Source organism: Cheilinus undulatus, linkage group 14, assembly GCF_018320785.1.
Source record: "Cheilinus undulatus linkage group 14, ASM1832078v1, whole genome shotgun sequence".
Classification (NCBI taxonomy): domain Eukaryota; kingdom Metazoa; phylum Chordata; class Actinopteri; order Labriformes; family Labridae; genus Cheilinus; species Cheilinus undulatus.
In genome coordinates, this window is record NC_054878.1 from 28061824 (window position 1) to 28085891 (window position 24068).

The 24068-nt window shown below is 41.4% G+C and overlaps 1 protein-coding gene across 4 annotated transcripts in view; it reads right to left on the reverse strand.

Annotated features, from left to right (window-relative positions):
* Positions 1-24068, reverse strand: part of sash1a (SAM and SH3 domain containing 1a) — a 372472-nt gene that overhangs the window by 181524 nt on the left and 166880 nt on the right. The window lies entirely within an intron of this gene.

Consider the following 24068-nt stretch of genomic DNA (forward strand, 5'->3'; position numbering starts at 1 on the left):
TTCATATTTCATTTCCTGTTGTCCCACTATGAGGCGACGGTAAATGTGCACAGAGACCCTGACCCGGTCACACTCTAGATGTATTGAATATATATGCACACATACACATATTGGATCAAGTTTGGTTTGTAACAGGGATGTGCACAAGTAGACTACAAAACGACACCAGAAGTACTTGTTAGTTGATCAATTCAGATTTACAATTTCAGTCATAATATCCATGCAGGCTCTCATTCATCCAGGTCATGCTTATCCAGTTTTTCCTCAAAAGGGCAACTGGACTTGATCGTAAGAATCACTTCCTGTTTACCTGTTGCTACTGTGCCATTCCTCATGCTGATAAAAGTAGAGTTAATATGTTTATTTTCCATCTTTTTTTTTATCATGCAATTTTACTTTGGCCACACTAAGTACATTTTTTAGGTGTGCCTTGGGAACATCCTGGCTAACAATTACCTCATTTAGAGTTGAAAAGCATGGCAAGCTAATTTTGGGTTGATTGGATTGGATCTTTTGACAGCTTAAACCATTTTTCAGCTTTTTTGCATTTTTGCCACTTCTTTTTACCACTTTCGACCCACTTTTGCCACTTTTTTGACACACATTTAACAAATTTTTGCAACTTTTTTTTGACACTTTTGGCAAATTTTGCTATCTGGCCATTTTTTACTCCTTCTTAATCCCTTTTAAAACCTTTTTACCACCTAATTGCAACTTTAACCCGTTTTGCCACTTTTCTGCTACTTGCGATATATTTTGCCACCACTTTGACACTTTCAAACCATGTATTTCACCTTTTTGCCAATTTTCACCCACTTCTGCCTTTGATGGACCAATTTTTTTGCCCAATTTTGCCCTTTTGTATCACATTTAACCCATTTTACCATCTTTTTACAACATTTAACCTTTTTAGGCCACTTGTAACCCATTTTTGCCACTATTTTGATACTTTCAATAAGTGTTTGCCAATTTTAACCCATTGTTTGGCCACTATAACCAATTTTCACCCATTTCTGACTTTTACTATCTCCATGATCCCCCAGTTGGCTGGGCCCCAGAAAGCTCTCCCTTTTATCTCCCCTTGTAGGCCACCTTGACTGCAACATTATTTAAAAAGTCTGTTTTGTATCGATTTAAATATGGTGTGCGTTGAGATTTTGGGTTAACTTTAGGTGTGACTTGGGCGAAAAAGTTTGAAAACCACTGGTGTAGAGTATAAATGAGCTTTAAAATTCCTCAAAGCATTCTGGAGGTATAATCACAAGAATGGCCTGGATGTAAAAATGGGCGGGCTTGTAAACATAAGGCCTCTGGCCCTGGCTTTTTCCAGCGCATAGGCATTAAAATGAACGATTTTAGTTAGGGAGGCATAATTGCATTATAAAACCACTAACACGGTTTTGACATTAACAGCCACTACTGAGCTAATAAACCCCATTGTCTCTGGAGTTTAGTACTCTATTAAACTAAACAGCAGTCAGGGAAGCTCAGTGAGCATAACAGCTATACAACAGTGGGACTAACACAAACTGGTGTGAGTGCAAACAGTGATTAACAATTACTACTTGTGTATGTGGTGTTTGCGAGCATGTGTGTCAGGGCCCAGCAGGGAGAAGTGTGGAGACTCAGCGCCCAGCATGAAGCCTTTGGTGAGTGACTTATCTCTGCATAGCTGATCAATAATTAAGCACAGGACACGCTCTAATGAGGATGATAATACGTTGTTAGTAAGATAACACCTCAGTGAGAGGTGCTGGACTATTCCTCTTCATTTCAAGATACTCATTACCCTATTAGGATCCGTCACATGGTGGATTAGCATACTCTCCCACTTCATGGATCTCATTTCTCTCTTCAGCTGTTCCCTGTTTCCTTCTAGCTCACCTGGATTTTTAAGATTTAAACATTTCTTTCTAGACTTCGACAGCATCTATCTGATTCCTGCTACTCCTCTCTGGCAACTTGATGCAACACGCTGTAACAGACCTGGCACCCTTTGTCTACAGTGCATCAATACTGCTCCAGATGCTGTATGACACACGCGGTAAGGAGCATTTCTGAAGTCATCCATCAGATGGAGGACGAGCCCTCACCCCATCCCTTCTACTTGTCTCCTCCGCCCCCTCCGCCGCCCTACCAACAATCCACATCCAGCAGACAGGGTTTAATAGGGCCCATTAATCAGGGGGCTCGTCTAGTAGAGGCCAGACTGTAAGTCAGCAAAGGAGAGGAGAAGCTGATCCTTGAGGACATCCTGTGTAGTGAGAAAGCGCTAACCTCAGCGTAGCACACGTGCATCAGCACCTTTTAGCGTGGATGTACAGAACAGTCAAGTTTAAAGTAGAAAATCTTGCCTTTTATGTCTCCGATTAATTCAGACATTGATCATTAAAGTCAGGCAATGGCAGGTGATGAATGTCTGGATGTAGTGACGCTAATGACGGCAAGCAGAAGGCGGGTACTGATAACTGTCTGCGTCGTCTTCTTCTTCGTCTGCCTTCAATAGGAACTCCCTCAGGGACTATTTAAAGGAAGCACAAAGAGATATCACTCATACTGAGCAACTCCATCTATAAATATTGGGTTGTTAGGGAGGAAGAGGAGAGAATGCAGCTGACGACATCCTGACACAGAAATGTGAGACAAAGACGCATACACCAGGGTTCATCCTGAGCAAAAATAATCTTGCGTCGAAGCCAAGACCTCTGTTTTCTGAAGATACCTCAGGCTCATCCAGTGCCATCTGCTACACCAATACCTTCTCATAATGCAGCTCGGCAAGGGCCAGTTGGCACAGAATCTGAGTACAGGGAGACTCGAGAGATGACTGGCAGGAGAAAAACGCAGACGCCAGGCCAAGTTTCGGCAAATCTGCTCCCTTGAAAGATAAGACTCTCAGTTTAAGGAAAATATAACTTAGACATTCTCTTCCCCCTTATCTATCCAGGTGCACTGGGTCGATTTCCAAAGATTTATCCAGCTAGATGCTGCGCTATTTCTAGTTTACAGTATCTGCCAATGGACTTTCTTTACTAGATGGCTGGATTATCTTCAAATTGTCCCTTCAATAAAAGCTCCAGGCAAAGACAGAGACTGTAAGAAAGAAAGATTGTGTTTCTAGTTTTCATAAATCTAGGACTTGGCCATAAATTGGGAAGAAAAAAATTAATTTGAAGAGCATCACTTGACCACAGATATCATCAATGGAGTACCCCAGACTGAACCATGTGCTTCCATATCATACATAAACAACAACAATGGGATACAACTGTCAGGCACTTCAGTCCCCAGAGGAGATGCTTATAAAGACAGCCGGTTAGGCCATCAATAATTAAAACAGATGTAATTCCCATTAGCCATGGGAGTAGGCGCATAAATAGTTAATGTGCGCCCTGTGTCCCTCCCCCCTCTCATCTTTTATCTCGATCCTCCTCTTCTTTTCCTCATGGCTTTTTCTCTCACACTCCTCTGAGATCAGTTTTGAGGCAGCGAGGGCTCAGACACAGACACACACCATCATACTGATTATAATGGTCCCACTGGGAAGGTTGGGGTAGGACGAGGAAGCAGAAAAAGAGAGGGCGACCCAGAGGGAACAGATACCGCGATTTATGAGCTGGTGTCACGGGACTGGTTAGCTGCTGGAGAGGGAAGCACTTGTGTCTGTTTACACTTCATCCTGACAGCGATGGAAAAACAGGCAGCTGTCATGCTCCAGAGTTAATTGAAAAAGACGAACAAAGCCAATAAAGAATTTGAATGACTGGAAGTTGAAAAAGTAAAGAATGGGTCAAAGACCGTCTGGGACAAGCACAAGAAAAACCAAAGAATGCGATCAGATGTGATCCCACTCTTTTCTTCCTCCTCATCCTACCCAACCTGTCCAGGTATAAAGACAATTTGAAGCTAGTAAGATTGGACGATTAAGAAGCCAGACTGGGACAAAGACGACCCGAGAAGTCTTAGACAAACGTGAATGACAAAAGAACCTTACAAGAGAATCACTCAAGACCTCCCTCTCTTTCTATCCCCTTGTCCTACGTAACCCTGTCATTTATTAAGAGTTTGTTGGCTGCAAAGTAAGACTGAAAGATCAAGAAGTCATATGGGAAAAAGAGTCACCCTTGGCATTTGAGACAAGCATGTTCACTACAAAAGAATGTAAGAGATTCTCTAAAGATCCCCCTTCCTCCTTCTGTCCCCTTGTCCTACCCAACCTTTCCCTGAGTAGCCATAGGAGTCAGAGACAAACGTGAACAACAATAACAAGTGTCATGAGAATCACTCAAGTACTCCCTTTTGTTCTATACCGTTGTAGGACTTAGAGTTTCTAGATAGTATAGTAAACTTGGTAGATCAAGATGTCAGATTGAGAAAAAGAGTGGCTCTGCAACAAACATGAATGACAAAAACAAGTGTCATGAGAATCACTCAAGACCTTCCTCTTGTTCTGTCCTCTTGTCTTACCCAACCTTTCCTTTTATTAAGAGTTTGGAGACAGTAAACTAAAATTGAAAGATCAAGAGGTTGGACTGGGACAATGAGTGCCCTTGGCACTTGAGACAAACATGTCAACTACCAAAGAATGTCAGAGATTTTCTCAAGATCCCCCTCCTTCTTCCCCTTATCCTACCCAACCTTTCCCTTTATTAAAAGTTTGTAGATAGTAAAGTACCCAAACAATTGAAATGTTTTTCTTGTTTCTACCCAACCATCTCGTGTATAAAGACAGTATGTAGGTATTAAAGCAAGACCGAAAGATAAAGAGGTCCAACTAGGACAACAGACATCCTCTGTGCCGTATACAAACTAGAGAAGATAGAAGACTGTGATGAGACTTTTCCTAATGGTCCATCCTCTCGCCTTCCTTGTTTACACAGCCTTTCAACATATAAAAAGAATTTGAAGCTACTACAGTAAGATTGGAGATCAAGAGGTCAGACTGGGACAAAGATTTGTCCTTGGCGCTTGAGACGAAACAAAAGAACCAAAAAAATGGGACTAGACATTCCCTGATAGTTAACACTCTCTTCTTCCTAGCCTATTCAGATTTGAGGAGAATTTGAAGCTGCTAAGATTGGAAGATCAAGAGAGGTCAGACTGGGACAAAGACCTGTCGATGGCAGTAGACACAAAACAAGAGAATGAACTTGACGAGAGGTTTGCGAGTGTAGGAGTAGAAGAGTTGTACTTCTGCCTGATGAATAACAGACAGGATGTAGAGTGGGAGGCTGGAATTGAAACAACCGTCTGCTGATGTCGCCCCATCAGTCACCAGACGCCCCTCATTAATCCACACTCTCCCCCCTTCATCCATCCTCCCATCCATCCTCCCTGCTGCTGGCGTGTCTCCTCTGTTGAAAGAGCCGCCTGTGAAACAGAGGTGCTATCGGAGAGCCAAACGAAGGGCCCACTGTCCATCTATCTCCTTGATGACATGGGGCCTAATGTGCTGGTTCTGCACCAGTCATGGATACAAGCCCCAGGCAACAACAACTAAAGAGGAGGCCAAAGAGGTTCATGGAAACCACAATAAAGTCTCAGAAGAAAAATTAGATCATAGCCACCAGCAAAGACTGCATATTTTTGTATGACAGCTCTTAAAAATGCCATCCAAGGCACGTTATCTTCTAGAAAGATCAGAAGATCACTTACATCCCTTGCACGGCCATTTGTTCCTCTCTATAAAATAGTTATATTGACATAATTGATTCATGTCAAGACATCTTGACATGCACTTTACTGTAGACATGCTACATGCTGTTAAAGCTATGCTCAGGCGCTGCTACGTCTAAGTGAAAACCTCCAGATTTAATTTGTCTGACCTACATAGCCAGCAGCAGGAGCACGCCAAGCCATGCCGTTAATCAACCTCAACATCACAGGGTTCCTCTGCATCCGTCTGAGGCGAGGTCCCTTGAATTATAATCTGCTCTCCGCTTGCTCTTGTGTGATGTTTGCATATTGAAGAAGGGTGCAAGGATAATCAAAAACCACCCATGGAGTGTGGATCGGAGGTTATCAAAATGAAACAAAAACAAGCACAGAGATGTTTGGTTGGACAGAAAAGCCAACCATTAGTCCACTTGTGAAATCTGTTGTATAGATTATGAAGGAAGCTTTTAACCAGCATTGTTGAGATAAGAATAAAATTGAGTGAAAAGGCAGATTTTGTTTGACATAGCAAACAAAAACACTAAAGAAGTTGGCCCACCTACATGCTGACCTCCTCCTAGTCTGTATGTGGATGTGTCCATCATCAGTGGGTGTGTTATATGATAGAGAGAAGAACTCCCTCATGGCTCCAGAGGTTAAAATTCAGCCAACAAGAGGAACTAAGAATAACAGTGGAGATAGGACAGACTCCTCCAACACTTTAGGAAATATAAGTGGATGAATCAAATACAAGACAGGGAAGGTTTGCATCCTTGTTGTCAGTTATGATGATCAGTGTGTCAGATCAGGCAATCACAGAGCCGTACATTTGTGCTGTGACCTGACAAGGGGCATCAAATCAAGGAAGGAAGGACGGGAAGCTGGGCTAGAAAACGATTAGAAAGACGACTGTAAACAAAAATGTATTAACTGTACTATGTCAATTCAACAGTTGTGATGAATACACTAGCTTGATGCCAGCAGTTACTCACCAGATTGTAGTGTATTTGCGATTCCTCACAAACATTTTGGTTATTCAATCTGCCATGGTAGTTTCTCTCCAACAAAAACTTCATCATTCTTCTCTCACTTTTCTATTTGGTTTGTTAACATCTGTGACTTTTGCTCATGCAGAGTGCTCTGAGCTCTCAATTGTAAACATCCTTGATTGGCTTTGAGTGTTGTTCACCATGACACGTTACACAGGATAAAGCAACTGTTTTTTGGGGCGGATGGGTCACAAAACCCCTAAGACAGACGGATCAGGCTATAATCGAGCTTCAAACGTGTGGTCTGACCTCAGCGTTAGGGTTGGTTAATCATATTCGGATGCATATTTTTTTTCTTTTTTATGATTTATTTTTGTGCTTTTATGCCTTTATTTAATGCTTCCCTTTATCTCACCTGGGTGTGTTGTCTTAAAAAGCTTGTAAAAATCAACCCTGTGGTGCACATTTAAGCTCTTTATAAGCTCTCCTTTTGTCATGAAAACCTGGGCTTTAAGAATATGTGGGCTGCAGAAATATCAGTTGAATTTTTAAAAAGTTATAAGAATATAAAGACAAAACAAAATAACTAAACAGAAAGAAAACTGAAAGATTTTAATGTGTGACACACAGTAAACAACATTAACTCAAATTTTTTGCAAAAGCTTCTTCATCTCTTGGGAACCAAACAGTAAAAAATAATCATTCTGTGCCATTTTCTATGAAACATTGACATATATAAATATACACATACAAAAAGGTCATTGTCCTTCTTTGTATTGGCTCTACTTGTGCCATTACTTAAAACAATTCTAGTTGCAGAGACACGGAGGGCCACATCATCTGTCTCCGTCATCATCTCCGTCTCTCTTTCTCTTTATTACGAGCTATTCTGGCCGTCTCCACCAGGATCTGAGCTGTGCAGTTTGACCCAGCATGACCGACAACTGAACAGCCTGCCATTGGTTCTCAAAGCCAGTCACAGAGCATTCTGGGTAACAAAATGTCCTTTAGCATTAGCTGCTGGCAGCAGAAATAATCAAATGGGTTAAAAATGGATTAAAAGTCATCCCATATCAGCTTTACTGGTCTGGATTTAATCTTTAAAGACCCTGTAAAGTCACTCCAGTGCCAGGCTTGCTAGAAAAGTTTCAGTAAGAAATATGAAGGCATGGATAACGTCATTGGAATGGCTACCTTAAGAGGAAAAAAGCAACTTGATACAATTTATGGTTCAAAAGTTTTTAACTTTTTAAAACCTGTTTCTCTGGTTGTATAAGACAACGCAGTCTCAGAGGGTTACAAGATAGGACAATGGACAGCTGGACAGTACCAACGCATCTGATACCAACCATACTGAATTACGAGTGGGAGAAAAAAATCGATACAGCATAGTATTGCGATATTTTGTCTGTTGATATATCAAATCATCTCGTCCACCAAGAATCATTTTTTTCAAAGTAATTGCTAATATGACCTGAAGTCTATGATGATAAAAGAATAAAATCAACTGTTTGAACAATTGTTTGTCCACTGAGGTCGGCAGAGGTGACGGTCATAGAGCAGGAGAAAGTACAACAAACATGGCAGCACCAGGGGAAGGACATTAGGAAAGCAATCAGTGCACGAATTAGATGGACATGACACATGAGGTTTGCAAGAAGTCACACATGAAAATAAAATACTGCAGGAATACGACAAACAAGAGGGCAAGACTAATGCTCAATCAGCTAAACAGTTGAGGCATGGGTATCTTTTAAAAAGCAGTGCTTTAGCACCAGTATCAGATAAAACTCAAATAACACTCAACCCTAATAACCACTAGGCTATCTACCCAGGCTTCTACGAAAATAACTTCCACCATAATGCTATGCAGAGGGTTTATCATCATCCTGAAACCAGAAAACCTCCAAAGGCAGCTTGTCGGGTACCACCAACTCTCTCCCATCTGCCACCAGAGGTGGTTTATTCCACTCTCTTGGGCCAAAATCTCTCACACTGAGCTGGAGCTGGCAACTCTCTAACAAACACACAAAGTCATTCATCATCTCTCAAAGGAGTCAGCACCACATCAATCTGTCTGTCAGCAGCTCTCCACACCAATCTGCCTCTGCCTGCCTGATTACATTCCACACCAGATCTCAGCAACTCCACCGAGTTAACTCTCATTGAATGGCTACAATCATGATATCACCAAGGAGCTTTGAAATACAGGCAATGCAATAACCAGCATTCCCTCTGTTCTAGTAAGCTCTAAAAAAAACTGTAGACATGCAGCATCAGGACGTAGCTGGCCTCTTGGTAGATCTCTTTGTTTTACCTATGGGGCCTGTATCGTGCTTTTAATTTGAAAAATTGCAACACCTTATACTTTGAGGGTTTTTTTTTTAATTCAATTAAAAGCCTAAAGGGATGGGTTTAATTTCACAATACACTGATGATCAGTTTATTAAATGAGACATTATACCAAGATAGATTAGACAGTAAAAAATGACAACAAAGCAAAAAGGATGGCATACAGGCTGTGGAAGAATTGCTGATCTCAGTGTTTTTCTGGCTTTCCCAGCAGGATACTGGCTACAGGTCTGGAGTTAAATGAACCAGTGAAACCAGTAGAGAACCAGTAAAGAGAGCCAGACCTCTTGGGATTGGCTGTCCCATGGGGGATTCGATCCATGTAGAAGCCGCTGAAGCTTTACAGGGGGGAAGGAGCATCCAATGCAACTCCACTTTCCGAGTATCAGCTTTTTGCTCAGTCAGCATCCTCCTGTGATTAGGAGTCTAATGGGGTCTGTAGCTCCTCTCACACCTCCACATACACACACACACAGTTTTTGTTTTGGTGATGGAGGATATGTGAAAGCTGGTTAGGAGACAGAGAAGAGCGAAGGACACACTAGCTGCCAAAAAAAGGCTTCAAGCTGAACACGGCAGTCTGTGTCTGTTTGACAGACGCTGACAGTGAAAGACAGCTATTGTAAACAGAATGTCATGATGGATAGGCTTGATGTTGTCTGATGTTTAAGAGGCTCTACCTGCTGAGAACAAAGAATGACATTTTTAAGAAAAGAAACAGAAGTTTGCACAAATGGTCTTTTGGAGTATGAATATTTAACATAAGAGGCTTTTGTTGCCCTTGTCTGAGCACTTCTCCTTGCTACAAAACTGGAGAAAAGTACAGTTGAATATTTGCCAGGCTGACTTAAATATAATAATTAGGACCCTTTTGGAGCATATTTATCAAAAATATGCACTTAAAAATTTGCTATGCCCTGTTCCTAATAATCACTTAACAACCATTTACAATGTAATCTCAGGAGATATTGGCTATGTTCTGTTAAATAGCCTCAAGGAGGAAAAGTAAATATGCTGGGGCTTCGTGTTTAGCTTGTAGCTATTCCAAGGCTTCCCTTTCTGTGTGTTGCTTTTGATTTCAGTCTGACTGAAAATTTAGAAAACAAAAATGCTGTTGGAGGTTAAAGACAACATCTATACCACAATGTCAGCTGCAGTCATATGTAGACGCCTGTTTACAGTGATGGTTAGAAAGCTAATTGTCCTCAGATTTGAAGTTGATTAGAGGAAATATACTCTTGCCATTGAAGGATAAAAATGAATGGAGTTCTCTGTGAACAGTAAATGACAGCCTTTAGTGGGGGACATATTTTATCCTTTTAAGACAAGTTTATATTGGTCTCAGAGGTTCTCAAAACATGCCTGTGAAGTCTGTTGCAGAAAAAACACTCAGGTATAGGATTTATTTTTTTTTTATATCTAAACAACCCTCTCCTTCAGCCCTGCTCAGAAGAGCTGTTTCTGTGGCTTTAAATGTTACTGAGTGGTCCGACTCCGCCCCTGAGCAAGCACCCCTCAGCAAAAGGATGTGGCTTAATGGATGTAGTTCTCCTCATCCTCCTCTCAAAGATTAGGAGAGGAGGTTGAAACTTTCCCTGGGGGCGGGGCTAACTCCCCACATGACATCATGAGGGGAAAATGTGAGAACTGCTTGTTTCAGCGCACATTTTCTTAAAGGTGTGTGTGTGGGGGGGGGGGGGGTTCTGGTACTTGAATGGACTATGGACAGGCCAGGGACACATATTTCTTTTAGAAAAGCCTAAAAAAGGGATTTTGCATAATATGCCCCTTTAAACGTATGAAGCTGAAGAGCAAAGAACTGCAGTTCCATAAGTGTCCACTCATGGTTGGCTACAAGAAGCAAGAAGTCCCTATTAGGTTCCATATCAAAATATTAAAATACACATTTCATGGCAGAAATAAACCCTTTTACAGCCTTTCCCAAAATTCAGTCTCAGCGGCTCATTTCTTCATTGGTTCAAATCGTCCAGGAGTTGTTTTTTAGCAGTTGTTTCATCCATACGGAACTGATGTTTTTAAAGATCATTTTGTTTTTCAAAATGTAACAGACTTTGTTTTACTCTCCATGTGGCCTAAGAAAACCTCAACACAAAACAGCATGGTAGGATTGGAGGGAACTGTGTTTGTATGCTTCCTGAACAACCCCTGTGTTCACATCCTCACTCCTTGTCGAGCAGAAACAGCAATGAATCCCACTTTGGCGTTGTAGCTGCACGCCGACGATCAGATCAATGACAGCTTTGCATTCAAATGGCAGGATTAAGAAGCAGGCAGTCTCAGACCTCTGCTCGCCTCTCCATCTTTCACTTTCTCATTTCGTTGCCTCAACTGGCTGTAGAGTGCCGCTGACAGTCGCAGCCCTCCAGCGACAGATGATTTGTGCTTCGACTTGATTCAGGCCTTTGCTCCACACAGCTCCTTTCAAAAGCCCTTGTCAAAGCGATGAGAGCTTTATGTTTTAAAGGCAGTGATAATGCACTGGTTTTGCACATGAGGGCACTTAAGACAAATAGGAAGCGTGAACAAGAGTTTTATTTGCATTAGCTGTAATTATTCCTTCCCCTTTTTAACGCACAAACGGTGGCAGACACGTGGACAAGAAAAAAGAACTAAAAAAGTGTTTCCTTCTCACACACCATCCTTAGCCTTACTCAGCACCTCCTCCTACCACACATTCCCGTCAAAAAGTTCCTTTACTTTCCATGATTAGCCCATTTAATAGGCCATTTAAATGCTGCACCATCAAAGAGAGACTTTTATTCCCTGCTAAGTCTGGCCTTTCATTCTGCAGGAAAGCATGCACCAGGGAGGATATAACAGGAGGCTAATCCAATGGGATACTCCCAACAATAAAAATACCTTAGCGGCAGCGCCTGGCGGAATGACCCATTTTAATTGTGCGTACACTAATCTATCCCTCAGCAAAAAGTGCTGCTGTTATATCCAGCACTCTTCCTCTGCGGCTCAGTGCTGCATTGTGTGGGTGTGTGAGGTCTGGAGGATCAGCAATATTGTTTTTGTGGGACTCGGAAGGGCTTACAGAGACATTTCTACCCCAAGGGCTGCACCAAATTTAATCCTGTATCAGGAACTACTCAATAGGCCATCATGGATGGATTTGATCATTCAAATCTGAGAAATTCATGTAGCTCTGTGAGATCACACAAACAGAGGAATAAAAGAAGCTGGACTTGAAACCAGTCTCAGTTGCAAGCTGATGGGTCATGTTTTTCTTGGCTAATCTCTAAAGCCGGTCGGCCAAGTCTGACTGAAACTGAAAGCATATTTTCTTTTCACAGGAGTCTGACTCAGCAGCTCTTTAGGCAGAGCCCTGGGTTAAAGCAGGACAGCTATTAGCCTATAGACTGTCCTATAAACCCACTGAAAGGCAATAAAGCTGCAGCATTTCAGGGCAGGAAATGCATTAGTAAGCGGCAATGAGCAGACGTTTCTATCCTGGTTTGAAGGAGGTAGGCTCAATAAAATGCACATTGTGTTCTTTATGAGGAAAGTAGTCTAGCTGGGTGAATCTGAGGGAAACGTCTGACCTGGTGTTACCACGACAGCAGATGATTCATCTGATATGACACTAGAAAAGCTCAAAATATTTCAGTATGTGTCACAAAACACAGAAACAAAAACAGAAATCATATGCAATCAAAACTGGTTCATTTCCAATGTTTCATTACTAATAGATGCAGCTTTAGTCATCCCTTAGAACAACACTTCCCCGCCCAACCAGAAAGCCTCAGAGGTCCAACTGAATGCAAGCGTTTATAGGCCTGATTTCCATTCAGATATGCAACCCAAAGTTGATTCAGTTCTTATTTCTTTGTAGACTAACAAAGTCTCATCCTAGGAACGGAGAATCTCTTGGCTTTCCTGGAACTGTACTCTTGCAACAAAACTCACAACATATAATGTCCCTCAGTGAGCATGGTGGACTGTCTTCCCCTGCTTCACGACCAGGTTAATGGTGGAGGAGGTTGATGCAAGAAATACAAAAAAGTGTAGAAAACATGTTTTAGTCTGTATGAGGACGGGGGGGGGGGGGCACAAAGATGCCAACTCTGACCTCTAGTGGTCGGTGGTACAGTCGCTGCGCTAATTTCTGCCACAAATTTGATTTCTGTACAACTTTCATCAACTATTTTAACATATAAGTTGTACTGTAGTGCACATGAGGCTTAACTGATGCCACAGATAGATCAAACTGCCAATCACAGTGTTGGGTGTATTATAACAGAATGATTTGTTGCAGGTTTTAGCTCAGTTTTAGGCCCATCTTGAGCCTGTTTCACTCTAACTCTAACTAGAGTCAAGTAAAGCCAGGCATACACTGTGCAATTTCAAGTTGGCTATGACAGTCATGGTGAAATGTTAGCTCATACTGTCATTGTGATGACGCATGACCATCGTGCACAGTTTACGGGCTCACACTTTACAGTCCAGTGGTCTTGCATGACCTGAGTGCTCACGCTGAATGAGTGACAAAAATCAGTAGTTTACCTTGAAAAAGTCCCACATACTAAGGCTGAAATCGTATCTTCTCATAGCTGGAGGAAAATTTCATGCTTATTTATTTCCTTCATTATTGGGGGTGTTCAGTCGGCTGGTTGATCAGTCAGCTAGTTTATTGTCCCTTCCAGGAAATTAATTCTCACAGATTCTGTACACACAGGTATGAAATGCCTTACTTACGTTGGCACATAGCAGAGAGGCGAACATTCTCAAGACACAAGACACATAGCATTTACTTCAAACGATGAATTTAGGGTGTCATTCCTACTGTTTTCATGGTGATTGAGGGCATTTTCTGATGGTTTTTAAAACGAATTGGCTCAAAGTTGAGGATTCTGCTTGTGTTCCTGCTCTCACTGTGGGAGTGTGTGGAGTCGTATGCCCAAAATATCAAACATGCCAGAAATCCATCCAACCAGTCAGAAGCAGCTGGCTGGGCCATGTTCAGATTGTGATCAGCTGTCATATCCGGCTGTACACTGCATGACAAACAATCCACCATCTGACAAAAGTAGGCCCTACTTTCAAGCAAGTCCTGTGTAGGTATGAGTATCAACTGGACTGAGTACCTACTGGACTGAATTACAACACAGACATCGATACTTCATTTTGATACTCTGCCACCCCTTTTCTTATCCCATGTTCACCTAGTATAAAGATATTTCTGCGAATCATTATTGATACCAAGACAGCTTTTATCCTCCCACTGAATATCAACACACTTTTTCTCTCTAAAATTAATCAGTTCAAGCCCAATTTAGGCACTGGTACTGCATAAAAAGTATCAATTTAGCACTGGTATCAGAAAAAAAAACAAAAAAAACAATATCCAACCCTAGTCATGTGACTCAAAATTTGCAGTGGTTTAACCAAATACCACCTGCTTGTGTCATTAATGTGCAACAAAGTAATAGGGTAAAATGTGTTTTCTCTCCTCTCAGAATTTGATTTCTATAATAACAGCAGGATAAAGTGAGTGTGTTCACTTTGCAAAGCATCTCTTTCAGCTCGTCTGGGGTTTTAACACAAGCCCTGTGCTACAATGGAGCGACTCTGTTTGACTTGAGCTCAACTCTGCAGTGATTCGTACTATAACACTTTAATAACTGCTTAAAGGCATTTTTAAACTGTTGAGTTTTTTTTTTTAAATCCACGATGATTCAAAGAAGCAGGTTGTGGCATTAAACAAGGTCAAAGAAGCAGCAATAAAGACTGTAGCTCTGTATACCTGCTTGTACTTCAGCTAAAGCTAAGCTGAATCAATGATAAACTCCCTATTTCCAGAGTGTATTAAATCACATATAAATCCTTATATCATTACGCTTTATGCCACTTCCTGTCTTTGGTTCACAAGTTGGTCTGCTTTGCTTTCACACCTCCAACAAACCGCACCAGGGTTTGTTTAGAAGTGGACCGATACCCCCTGTTTTCATGCGGACCAGAGCCCGCTTGTTTGGTCAGCACCAGAGTTTGTGTGAGCTTTCACACCACTCCAGACGAACCAGACTATCCGGGAAAACGGACTAGAGTTCGTTTAAGGTGGACCAAACAGCTCTGGTGTGAATTCGCCCTTATTTTGAATGCCTACTTCAGGGAATGTGGTGCTTCAGGGGTAGATGGTTATAGTTTCACCTGAATATGCATTAAAATGCATTATCCTTCTCATTTTGTAATATCATGACATAATACCATTGCTGTAAAGAAACTACCTCAGCCATGGCAGAAGCATGTATCACAGATGAAAGGAGGATTGGCCTTGTTGACGACAAACATTTTTAAAAGGATTTGCAGCTCTGAATCACTGCAGTCATGCAGAATGAACCGAGTACACAAATACTACTTTGTATTTCCCTGGAGGTTTAATACAGTAGCGAATCAGCATTTGACTTGTTAAGTACGCTACATAAAACCTTTGCCCTTTTTTTGTGCATAGAAATCTCACACTACATTGCCTCAGGTTGGTGCTGACATTTGGCACCTCCCATTTATCTTGCTAAAGGTCATGAATTGTAGCAGGTTCTGTAATGAGTCATGTGCAGGATAGATCAAGGTTCACACCAATACTAGAAAGGTCAACTGACAGGGCATGATGGCCTGCAGGCTGGTTTAATTAAATGATGGATCTACTGATGGGCATTTAAGACAAGCGTCCAAACAGCATGCCATCACATGGTACCGCTATCAGCACTGTTACATTTGCAGCATTCCTTAAAAAGACAGATTATCAATGAGTCATGAGAGCAAATCAAGTCAGATACAATATGATGTGGGTTTTTACAAGCCATTGACAAGAGAAGGCACATGTTTCAACATGCTAAGTTTTGTTAGGCACAAGTATGGCCTTCTTTCTCTGTCTCTCCCCTGGCACTGTGACTTCTTTTGAAATCCTTGGCATAGCCATTGCTCACTGACATGTGCTAATCATGCTTGTCATAAAGCCAATGGAGGGGTTTGACAGGGACACCTGGTGTGTGGGAGAACTTTAAAAGTGATATTCCTAAGTTAGAGCAACCTTAGATAATGGACTTGAACTTTGGTTAAAGAATGAGTTTTCGTTGCCTCTTTTTAACAATACTAAATTGAAATGCTCCTTTAAATAAATGTGTCTTATCTGTTTCTTTGGGTGCCTGCTGCTTCGTAGTTTAAAAAAAAGTCAACAGGTCTGAATCAAACAGTCAGGGTTAGCCTGCATTTAACTGTCCAACAGTGACTCTGTTAAAACTTGCATCATTGAGCAACGCGCCTGGAGCTGGCAGTGTGCTCTCTCTCCTTGCTTCAGTGGTGCCAAAAGCCCAACAGCTGTGCAACACATTTTGCTACTATTTAACTTTTTGTATGTATATAAAACCTTTGCCCTATGAAGTCTTCTTTTCATGACAGACTGCATGAAACTCTGAGTTGGAGTTTTGAAGCCCACCAATGGTGACAGCATTATTGGAAATGGTGTCTTACACTATCTTTTAGTCAGCTTAGTAACAGCCAAAAAACTGAAGCTGACGTGGCCTTAGGCCTCCTGGCAAACAGCTTCAACATGCCAAGCCAGTCAGTCAACTCATGCCCTTTGTATGTACTGATACCAACTAAAAGCATTAAAACTGAGGAACTGGGGAAAAAAAAATCACTGTACAACAAAACAGATTTTGAAGCACGCTCTGAATATGTTTTAGGGGTCACCTGATGTTAACTGATATTTTAAACCGATTTGCATTAACAGCAAAATGAACATCTTTCAGTGAAAATTCTTAAATCTTATTGGTATCAGTACATCAGCGATAAAGGTGAGTTTTAATCTCAGCTGTGTTGTTTTGCAAACTTCAGCGTGGAGTCTTGTCATAATTTAACTCTGATATCCACAGCATTACCTTCTCTTCTGACTGTGTGGAGACTTGGCTCGTCTCCAGCCTGCTCTGTGCACGTCGGCTACAGAGTTGATTGGCGAGAACTGTGCCGTCTCAGCCTTTCAAATAGGGTTGTGGGCGGGACATTGGAGGAGGAAATGAGTGAGAACCAGAGAGGAAGACAGATGCAGAGTAGCCAAAGGAGCGGACTTTTTAACTAATTAAATTTGTCCGTCATTGGTAGAATAAAACACCAATACTGATACCAATACTGATAATCATCAAAAAGCCAAATATCAGCTCAGATAATCAGCCAGGCTGATTATTGGCATGTTATCAGTTATCATTTTAATAAATGCAGATTTTGATGCTTTTAAAACTGATATAAATTATACAGAGAATTAGACACAGGGAATTAAGTTATTCTCTGTTAGGTTCTACTTCTTCACACAGCTTCAAACACAAAGATAAGTTGAAGCAGCTCTCTGTTTTCACTATATACAGAAAAGCAAAGACTAAAACAAAGACTTGTTCAGCATCTTTTTCTCACTGTAATCAAAATAACTTGTAAAGCATAAAATATTTGGCTTGTATTTTGCAGGTAAAATATCAAATTGTTGTTTTTTTCCTTGTTTTGGATGTAACTGTTGGATAAGTCACTGTCCAGATGAGCAGTACCTTTGCCAACTGGATGGATAGACAGAAGCATAAACAGCGTTGTGGGCACAAACATCATGAACACCTGTGAAATCAGAACCAATCCAACCCCCTGGCAGTAAATCCCACCTTTACAGAGCTTATAGCTTCATTGCGTTGGTGTCAGACAAAAGCTGGGTTTGTTTTTCGAGGCATGGTTTTGAGCAGTGTTGACACATTGAGGGCTTTTTGTTGAAAGATGATCAATTTACAGCATGCTATCTGTAACATGAACGCCTTATTATTTCTGACATTAATAATCAGATGACGTGATGCCCAGCAACTGCCAACTGCAAATCCTTAACCGAATGTTACTGGAATCATCTTTCACACACGCTCACCCCTGTTTACATGCCGAACAAAATCTCTCCTCCAAACAAACTGCAACCAGAGTAACACAGTTAATAATCTCCCTGATGTGCTTTCCACGCTAAGCTAGCCAGTGAGCAGTGCTCCTGATATCCTGCTAAGCAGCGGTCAGGCCAGTGTCTGTGTTGCTCTACATCCTCTGTTGCAGATAGGAGATAAAGAGCGGTCCAAGCCAGTGCCACTGGTTCAGACTGATAAGCGCTGCTAGAAGCCTGCTGGTCTGCTGGCAGATCACTGTCCACAGCAGACTCGAGTTACAGATAAGACCTCCCCTCCTTACAACACCTTTGTGTGAAACAGACGGGAGTCCTGATAAAACAGAGTAGAGGTAAAAGCAAAGTTGACTTTTTTGAGATGGTATCACATGTATAGATCTTGGGATGAATCGATGCTGCAGTGGCTTACAAGGGCAATCAAAGTGCTCTAAAGTTTATTATTTAGGCTGCAAATTCAGATATAAGAAACACATTAAAGTTGAAATTCATGCAGAAAGCTCAAATAAAAGTAGATGCATGCAAGTGCCGTAAAGCATGTAGTTGAGGTTTCACTACAGTCCTTGGTTTATAAGAGACACTCTGATTTTGGGGGTCTTGAAGAGAAAAAATTGGTTGAAACCATCTTCCTGTGTGACAATTTATCAGGCACTCCACAACTGTGCAGGTGTTGCTGCTGGTGTCAATTCTGTAAACAAATAGTTTGTTAAGAAGAATTCATTGGCATTTTTTTGCCATGACTAAAATGAGACCACAATGACAGCTGAATCAATAACATTTTGATCCATAACCCCCTGATGAATAAAGACAAAGGAATGCAGCAGCAAATAGCAGCACACTCTTCTATCTGATCAAATTACCAAAGCATATCACACTTATCACCTTCAAGCAGCAGCATTCCTACAAAGTTTGGCTGCTTTGTGCAGTTTTTTTTTGTCTTGTTTCTAAGGTGGATCCAGAGCCCAACTGCAGCTGCCCTGAAATCTGATTGGTCAACCCAGAATCATTGAAAATTATTTCCCATTTGCATTGTCAGACTAGAAAACTGTGATTTACGTTGTGTTTTTTTCTTTGAGCATATTCAATAACTACGTGTCTTCATCTTCAGTGGATATGTTTTACAATCTTTATTACACTCCAGGTGAGCTATATAAAGTGGCCCAGTCAGCTTTATATTTTTGGTATGGGGACCACAGTGAAAAGTTTGGACAAACCCAGATCTAAGTCCTTCAGTTCCATCTGTTTTTCACCATGAGGAGCTGACAATCTTGTCAGCCAACAGGAGTTACGTTCTAAACTGGACCCACAGCCTGCAAGTCCCACTGCCCTCCTCTGCTGGCCACTTGCTGTCTTTAACTGGCGAGTCTTTTAAATCAAACAGCTTATCCCTTTCAGGGTCGCAGGGGGTTGAAGTCAGCTGCAGCTTTCATCGGGCTAGAAGTGGGGTACACCCTGGACTGGTCGGCAATCAATCTGACATATAGAGACAAACCAACCAGGCATGCTCACACTCACATCTACGGGCAATTTAGAGTCACGAATGACCCAATGGGCATGTCACATACCCACATAGGCTATGTGACCAATATATAATCATATTTTATAGGTTTTTATGGTGTTCTTGCCTGCTTTTATTTCTTTCCTACTAATGTTTCCATTTCTGCAATGTTTGTGCTCTTTTTCTGTGTTTTCATTGTGCAGCACTTTGGTAAAAAAAAAAAAAAAACTTTGATGTTTTTAAAATGTGCTATATAAATAAAGTGGATTGGATTGGACTGATCATCCAGAAAAAAGTACCTGGGGAGGACCCCTGGCCCAAAAAGAAAGGTCCAAGCCCTTTAACAAGCCCCAAAATATTTCCATATGATTTAGAATCATAGGGAGGCAGATCCCTTAAAACAGACTGAGTGGTAAAACAGAATACAGTAGTTGTTCAATTATGATTTCTGGTAAAAATAAATAAATAAATAAAATAAAATAAAAATTTATAAGATCAACCTGGGTGGAGAGACAAGTTAAGAATATTTAGAAATGATGCGTGGGATTTCTGATGCTCTTTTAAGAGGCAATGAGCAAGTGTTGTTGGGAATTTGTATATTTAAATTTCAGATGTAAGAATGTCCTATAATGCTTTAGTTTCATCATCTGAAAAGAGATGCTTTGCCTGAGGCCTCTTAATTATTCGAACTACTCCTGCATGGCCAGCCCACTTCTGGTTAACACAGTAGATAATAAAACTGAATCTGATACACCAAATTTTACACAATACAAGTGAAAAATGTGAAACCCTATAAGCTGATTAGACTCAATTTTGAAGGAATATTCACTTCATCCTGAACAATAATGCTGCATCCAGTCCTCTGCTGAATGAATGTCACAGACTTCTGTCAAACAAGTGTGTCTTTAGTCAGATCTTCAGGGAGCTACTTCCAGGAATTTCCATAGACTCTCTTACATCAGCCAGGCAAACCTTTGACTCCAAAGTCTTTTCTGTCTGTTTGAACCTGGAAGTCCTCCTCCAGGGATCCAGGAGACCCACAATCCTCGTACAAAGACTACAGAGACAAATGGAGGAATACAGATTCAAAGGAGAAATAAGGCAGTAAGGTATCTCTGACCTTGTTGGGAGAAAAATTGTCTGTATTTGTGACGATGCTCAGGTTTTGCCTCTTTAATGAAACTCCTGATTAAAACAAATCTAGCAGGAATTGGAGCCAGTTCTTTCTAACCACCAATCTATTTCCCTGCAGCAGCTGTCCAGCAGCGAACCAATACTCAGAACAATAATTAGGTGAATCTCATTGGAAGAGGAAAATTGGCTCATTGAGATTTAATAGAGGGCTATTGGACGAGGTGCAACACAGCCTCCCTAACAGACACCAGTTCAACGCCTGTGCAGGCGTTTGGGAGGGTTGTAGGTGTAAATATTAGGACTGCAGGGTGTGAATGATGCAAGCCTACACAGCAGATGGCGTGTGGAACCATTCAGGAGCTAACACAGCATCAAATAATTGGAATTCTATTCAGATTTGCCGTGCATAATGGTTGACTTTTGACAGATAACAATTCTCAGCCTATTAAGGTGAATTTACAGATATCTGGTTGGTGATGCATGAGGTGCCAAAGTGCACACCCAATGTCTTAGAAAATTACATCTAATTACAGCTGCAATTTTCTGCATTCTTACCTGCTCTGTGGTTAACCGTTACCTTGATTTTTTAGGAGTGACTGTTTATTTTCATTTGCAGACAAAGTTGATTATGTTTTAATAGGGTAGTGCATTCCTGTTCCACTTCAGAGCTGCTGAATGACATGATTTAAACAATGTCAAATGTCTTTTTTTAGTAAATATTTCAGCAACAAAGCAAATGAGTAAACTAATATTCAAAACCCACAGTGCTTAGCTGCAAACCTGGCAGGATCCATCTACTCCCATCACGACTACCTTCTGCATCTGTTGCAGTCTCACAGGCAGATGTTCCTATGAGAGGAGGCAGCAGGCAGATACACCCCCTCCAAACCCTTCATCCCCCCCATACCATTACCTCTCTTTCTACCCTCTGCAACAATACCCCAACCCCATCCAAGCCCTGCACCTCTCCCCGCTGTAGCTCTTTGTATGAGCTTCATTGACCCTCATCTCCAGACAATTACAGTGGATAACAAGACATTGAGGGCCCACTGCTTGCTTGTAGAAGCAGCTGATAGCAAACACAAAGAGCCACTTGACTGTCAAGCAGAAGGGATAGAGCATTTAGTCGTGCAGCTTGGGAGTTGGCTGTTTACCACCTAGAAAACTATCCTTATGAATTACCATTTAAAATGTAATTCTTGCTCTTTTATTAATACAAATAAAGACAGAATGCACTCTGAGGTGCTATAGGAGTCTTGCCAGGTTGCGACTAACATATTCCACCTCAGTGGATTAGAGTTCTGGCCTGGAGCCACATTTGACTGCTGTTAGGGAGAATAATGATGAATATCTGAGGTGCCATTAATCTCTGTCAGGTGTGTGCAAGGCAGGCTGTGCGTGTGTCCTGCTTTCATGCCACGTTCCCCCTCAGAGCCAGGTGGTGACCAGACAGCACAAGGTCAGGACGGAAGGTCAAAGAGCATCACGGGCCCCTCATGGGTGACACAGTGACAATAGGAGACACAAGCGTACAGTCACATGAAACTATTAGAGGAATCAATCTCAGCGACAGTGTCATCACTATGGCATTATCGCCTGATAAATGATGAATATAAATGACTGCCTGTATCTGAAGTCTTAAAGATATGGCTGAACATGTGACTGTAAAGCGTTTTCTGATGAGCTCTCTTTGTGTATTCAAACTTTCAAGGAAGTTTATCCTGATTGTAGGAAAAACATGACATTCAATACCAAAACTTTTAGTTTTTAAAAAAAATATATAGATATTTTTATAAGCTGACACTCTGTGCTGATCAAATGTTTAGCTCAAACTGCAAAACAACCACCCTAACTAGTTGCTAGTAGGGCTACAGGCATGAACTTCTGTTAATAGGCCTTTTTCTTTTGGCAATAATGATTCTCATACAAGCACTTCTGCAGAATTTTGATTTAGAGTAATGGCATAATAATGTATGCTGGTGGTGTAAGGTTAAAATAGATTATCTATGAGAGCAACCATGACATGTGGGTGTTGAACTGGAGCACTGGAGGGTGGTGGTGCTAATGTAGCTAACATTAGCCATATTTGGCAGGCCAATCTGGCATTATTTACATGCTGACAAATAAAGTGCACTCAATTTCAACTGTTTTCCTACATTTACATTAGTCAGACATGTTGCTTAACCAAAGATAAATTAATCACTTGGGAGAATCCAAAATTAAATATGTAATAAAATGATAAGAACTTTTCATGCAAAAGTTGCTGAGATTTCAAAAACAGACAGAGAAAATACATCAGCAGTAATAGTGACCAGAAAATGAGTAATAGGCTTGGATAATGTCAGCACATTGGCAGGTGCTGTTGTACCTTTTGTTCTCCCACACAGCACGAGGGCATGGGCAGCCTGCAGCGCTCCTGATCTACTTTAATAACTGAGATCTTGGCTTTGGCTCGGTTTAGCTAGTGCTGGAAGATAGATAGAAAAAAAACATGGCTACATTTGTTGTAGTCTGTGCCAGAAATCAGAGCTAGTTGTCTGGCTGAGACTGATCCTTTAAAAAAAAAAAACTACAAAGCAAGATGTGACAGCAGGACTTGGACTGGTTTTGTCATTTGGTATTGATCACAATGAGAAGACTGAGGTCAGGAAAAAGAGCACACCTCACTGCTGCACCTTTAATATGTGCAGCTGTATTGATGTTGCATTCACAGATGGATGTGTCATGTATTGGGTGTCATTGTGAAAAGCTTTCATTTCTCCTTCTGTCTGGTGAAAAGAAAAACCCTGCAGGCACATGTCAGAATGCACACCCACACAGCAACCGATGCACACTAAAACAGTCACCAACACACACACCAAATGCTTAAAAAAATTACTCTGCGGTAGCTTTTGGTTCTGCTCTGGTTTAGTTAACTGATTCCTCACAAGCCACTCTTCTGTCTGCATTTCAAAAGATTCATAATTCTCTCTGTTAACAGCTCGAGCTCTGCCACAAGCCCCCGCGGCTGAGCTGTAATCCCGAAATGAACTCTGCATCACCTCCAACACAGCCGAAGGGAACAAAGTAGCGCAAAAGGAGAAGGCAAAGAAAGTATGCCAACTGCCCACTCAGCCTATCACGCATGGGATTTCAGAGGAGAAGGACACCCAATGGGATTGGAGGAAGAGCCCATGGGGGACTGATAACCAAGTTCAAGACGCCCTATAGGCTACCAAGATGCCAACAATATGTGCTGGAGCATTGCTAATGCATTGGATTCTGGAGAAGGAGATTGCTTCTGAGGTTGGATTAAATTTATCTTTTAAAGAAAAGACACCAACTTTTTGTAGGGGATTCTGTTACAGAGACGACACCAATTTCACGACTTTTATTGCTGCTTTGAATGCTTGAAAGAATTGCATGAGCCTCGCCGCTATCATAAAGTTCAGTTTTTCATGACCGTGGTGCTGCTATAAACTGCATTTACTGTGCTTTTTATCTCTGAGGAAGCAAACAGTTT